Source organism: Schistocerca americana, unplaced genomic scaffold (assembly GCF_021461395.2).
Source record: "Schistocerca americana isolate TAMUIC-IGC-003095 unplaced genomic scaffold, iqSchAmer2.1 HiC_scaffold_1407, whole genome shotgun sequence".
NCBI classification, from domain to species: Eukaryota; Metazoa; Arthropoda; class Insecta; order Orthoptera; family Acrididae; genus Schistocerca; species Schistocerca americana.
The window spans coordinates 17501-22500 of NW_025725488.1; the positions used below are offsets into that span (position 1 = coordinate 17501).

The 5000-nt window shown below is 62.4% G+C and overlaps 1 pseudogene; it reads right to left on the reverse strand.

Moving 5' to 3' along the window:
• The window catches only part of LOC124567801, a 7966-nt pseudogene that overhangs the window by 1979 nt on the left and 987 nt on the right, over positions 1-5000 (reverse strand).

Sequence of the window (5000 nt, forward strand, 5' to 3'; positions counted from 1 at the left end):
TCAGGCTTGCGGATGCCCTCAGGTGTTCGGAGGTGGGGCTCCACAGAGACATTGAAGCCCCTCTGCGCGAGTCCACGGGCGACATAACGCACTACAGCGTCATGGCGCTTGACCCGGGACCCGTGCGTCCTAAAGCAAGCCTGAAGTACGTGGTTGGCGGTCTCCACGGCCTGGCACCCCGCGCGGCATCTGGTGTCCGCCACCCGCCCGCGACTGCGCCGTGCCTTCGTAGGGAAGGCGTTGATGCGGGCGCGGAGGGCGTCGATGTATTCACGCCCAGATAGCAGGCGACTGGTGTCGGCGACCCACTGATGTTGGCCACTGACGGCGGCAGAAGATGACAGTGCCGCACCGTCAATGGCGATGTGTAGGCGCGCCGCCCACATTTCCCCAACCTGCGTTGACGATTTGAGGAGGTGGCCCTCCCACATTAGGTGGCGCTCCAGCACCTCGATCTCACGCTGTACCTCATCCATGCCTACACCGTCGCAGGCTGGCCCTATCTTCTTCAGCGCCAGGAGACGGGACCGACGGAGGGTCGGACCCATCCATCGGCAAGATGGAATGCCGAGGCCCCCCTGGGCAACAGGAGCGTGGAAGTATCCCAGGGGGGTGTCCGCCGGAAGGCGGAACCATCTCCTGACGGCGGCCCGGATGGTAACGTCGGCCGACTTCAATGCACCCACCCGGGTGCGGCTGAGGGCCAGCCCGTGGTACAGGCCAGGGAGAAGTACGTTGGTGAGAGCGTGGAGGCGCTGTTGCGGCTTCAGCGGAGCTCGGGAGATGACGTCAAGCTGCTCCACCAGGTGGCTACGTGGATTGAAGACACAGCGACCCGCCGTGGAAAATTGCAGCCCCAGGTACCGGAAGGTTTCACCCACACGCAGGGCAGGCATGGTGGTATTGCCTGCTGTGAAGGTGACATTGCTGTCCACCTTCACCTTCTTCTCGCGCCCTGACGCGACTAAGGCGAGGGTGAAACACTTCCGGGCGTTGATCTGCAGCCCCAGGTGGGCGAGGGCTGCGGTAGCTGCGTCGATGAGGGACTGCAAGCCCCTCGGGGTCGCTGCAAACAGCAAGACGTCATCTGCAAAGGCCGCAGCGTTGACTCTGCGACCGAGGATCCGAGCTCCGATGTGGGAGGGCAGTTGGCCTAAAACGTAGTCCACCGCAAAGTTGAACAGGAGGGGGGAGAGGGGATCGCCCTGGCGAACGCCCCGTGCTGGCTGCACAGACACGCCCACGCCGGCGCCGTCCGCTATCACTGTCGTGCTGCCCTCGTAGCACCGCTCGACATACTCGACAAAGCAATCCGGCAGGCCATGCGCCTTCAGCACGGGGCGAAGGGCAGCATGATCTACCGAATCGAATGCCTTAGATACGTCGATCGATGCCACAAAGACAGAGCGGCAGGAGCGAACTGCGTCGGTGAGAGCAGTGTCCAAGATGAAGGTATTTTCCAACATCCCATCCCGAGGGATGAATGCCCGCTGACGTTCGTCCACAGCACAAGCGCGCATCAGGCGTGACGCGAGAACCTTGTGGAAGGTCCGCGCCAACACCGAGCAGACCGTAATGGGGCGAAAGTCAGCGGGGGATGTTGGTGCAGCCGTTTTCGGGAGAAGGGACGTCCGCGCGCGAAGCAGGCGTTCCGGAAGGGCGCGGGCCAGAAGGAAGAGATTCATCACTTTCACCAGGACTTCGTGCGGCAGACGCCGCAACTCCGCTGGGGTAAGGCCGTCCGGCCCGGCTGCTGATCCCCTGGGCGGCAACGCGGCGGCGACCTCCTCATGTGTGACCGGCCCCCATATGCACTCGAGAGCGACAGGCTCTGAGTGCGGGAGGAGGCGGTCACGAATGAAGCCCGCGGTGGAGATGGGCTTCTTGGTGAAGAGGTCCGCCCAGAAGTCCAGCAGACCAGGGATGGCAGGTGGCGGCTGGAGCAGGGTGCCATCCAAGAGGCCGCGCACGCAACGCGCACGCGACCGTCGGAAGGCATCCTGCGTTCTCGCGTACTCCCAGCGGCGCCGCTTGCGCTTCTGCGTCGGCGGCGCGGCAGGCGGCCGCTTCGATGGTTGGCGCGGCCGCTGTGTCCTGGTGATCGATCTCTCCCCTCTGGACCCGACCGACGCAAGGGCATCCGGGAGCATGCCCAGGATGACATCGGGCGGCGTGCCCCGCCCCAGACCGATGACACGATCCAGGGCAGAGAAACGCTGGGCGGAAGCGGGTAGCCCCGCCAGATGCTCCCAGATGGCGGCGTCAGTCGGCCCCTCCGGCGGCGGCCCGGTGGTGTCGGCCGCGAAGTCCTCGGCTGCGTCGACGGGCGGCGCAGCGGCCTCGCCCGCGTCAGGCAGCGGGCTCGCCGCTCCCCGGCGGGACGCCGGCTCTTCCCCCCGACCGATCTCAAGCGCCTCCATGAATTGGCGGACAAGCTGCTTGTGGGCAGCTTGCCGCCGTCGGCACTTGATTGCCTCAAGCGTTCGGTCGGGGAACATCCTGATGAGCTCTTGATTTACAAAGAAGAACCGGGCGTCCCTCTCGAGGAACAGTTCGGCCTCTGCCTTGGCGAGCGACAGGACTTCTTCCTCCGTCCACCTCGCGCGATGCCTCTCCGTGACGATCTCCGCGTTGGCGGCCGCAAGATGTTGGCGGCGGCGATGGACCCCGAGACCGTTCTTGGTTGTAAAGCTGCGGTGGCACTCACTACAGGTATACATAGCTGCAAAAGTTACAAGATTTTCGGCACGGCCGGTTGGCCGGCTAGGTGCTGGGGGAGTTGGGGTGGCACCTTCAGCGGAAGGGCCACCACTTATTCTCTGCTTACTGCCCCCAACTAAAAAAAAGGGATAGTGCGAGGGGGGGCTGGTAACCCCCCCAAGCCCCTGGTGCGGTCTTCCACTCTGCGAAATCAGCGGGCCCACGAGAAGGGGAGAAGACTGCAGGAGAGGAGAGGCTAAGAGGGCTAGGCCCATGTATTGCGCATCACTCTCCCTGTAACTATAACCCAAGGAAGGCACCTCGCAGCAGCAGCACGACTACATCAAGACCGCACTTCGAGAAGCCAAGTCCGGATGCAGCCACACCACCGCCACTTGGCCACCTTAAGAGAGTCATAGTTACTCCCGCCGTTTACCCGCGCTTGCTTGAATTTCTTCACGTTGACATTCAGAGCACTGGGCAGAAATCACATTGCGTCAACACCCGCTAGGGCCATCGCAATGCTTTGTTTTAATTAGACAGTCGGATTCCCCCAGTCCGTGCCAGTTCTGAGTTGATCGTTGAATGGCGGCCGAAGAGAATCCGCGCACCCGCGCGCCCCCGGAGGAGCACGCTAAGGCGGACGCGGCCTCGCAGCAAGGAAGATCCGTGGGAGGCCAAGGCACGGGACCGAGCTCGGATCCTGCACGCAGGTTGAAGCACCGGGGCGCGAACGCCGCGCAGGCGCGCGCATCCTGCACCGCCGGCCAGCACGAGGCCAACCAACGGCGAGAGCAGACCACGCCCGCGCTAAACGCCCGCACTTACCGGCACCCCTACGGCACTCACCTCGCCCAGGCCCGGCACGTTAGCGCTGACCCACTTCCCGACCAAGCCCGACACGCCCCGATCCTCAGAGCCAATCCTTATCCCGAAGTTACGGATCCAATTTGCCGACTTCCCTTACCTACATTATTCTATCGACTAGAGGCTCTTCACCTTGGAGACCTGCTGCGGATATGGGTACGAACCGGCGCGACACCTCCACGTGGCCCTCTCCCGGATTTTCAAGGTCCGAGGGGAAGATCGGGACACCGCCGCAACTGCGGTGCTCTTCGCGTTCCAAACCCTATCTCCCTGCTAGAGGATTCCAGGGAACTCGAACGCTCATGCAGAAAAGAAAACTCTTCCCCGATCTCCCGACGGCGTCTCCGGGTCCTTTTGGGTTACCCCGACGAGCATCTCTAAAAGAGGGGCCCGACTTGTATCGGTTCCGCTGCCGGGTTCCGGAATAGGAACCGGATTCCCTTTCGCCCAACGGGGGCCAGCACAAAGTGCATCATGCTATGACGGCCCCCATCAACATCGGATTTCTCCTAGGGCTTAGGATCGACTGACTCGTGTGCAACGGCTGTTCACACGAAACCCTTCTCCGCGTCAGCCCTCCAGGGCCTCGCTGGAGTATTTGCTACTACCACCAAGATCTGCACCGACGGCGGCTCCAGGCAGGCTCACGCCCAGACCCTTCTGCGCCCACCGCCGCGACCCTCCTACTCGTCAGGGCTTCGCGGCCGGCCGCAAGGACCGGCCATGACTGCCAGACTGACGGCCGAGTATAGGCACGACGCTTCAGCGCCATCCATTTTCAGGGCTAGTTGCTTCGGCAGGTGAGTTGTTACACACTCCTTAGCGGATTCCGACTTCCATGGCCACCGTCCTGCTGTCTTAAGCAACCAACGCCTTTCATGGTTTCCCATGAGCGTCGATTCGGGCGCCTTAACTCGGCGTTTGGTTCATCCCACAGCGCCAGTTCTGCTTACCAAAAGTGGCCCACTTGGCACTCCGATCCGAGTCGTTTGCTCGCGGCTTCAGCATATCAAGCAAGCCGGAGATCTCACCCATTTAAAGTTTGAGAATAGGTTGAGGTCGTTTCGGCCCCAAGGCCTCTAATCATTCGCTTTACCGGATGAGACTCGTACGAGCACCAGCTATCCTGAGGGAAACTTCGGAGGGAACCAGCTACTAGATGGTTCGATTAGTCTTTCGCCCCTATACCCAGCTCCGACGATCGATTTGCACGTCAGAATCGCTACGGACCTCCATCAGGGTTTCCCCTGACTTCGTCCTGGCCAGGCATAGTTCACCATCTTTCGGGTCCCAACGTGTACGCTCTAGGTGCGCCTCACCTCGCAATGAGGACGAGACGCCCCGGGAGTGCGGAGGCCGCCGCCCCGTGAAGGGCGGGGAAGCCCCATCCTCCCTCGGCCCGCGCAAGGCGAGACCTTCACTTTCATTACGCC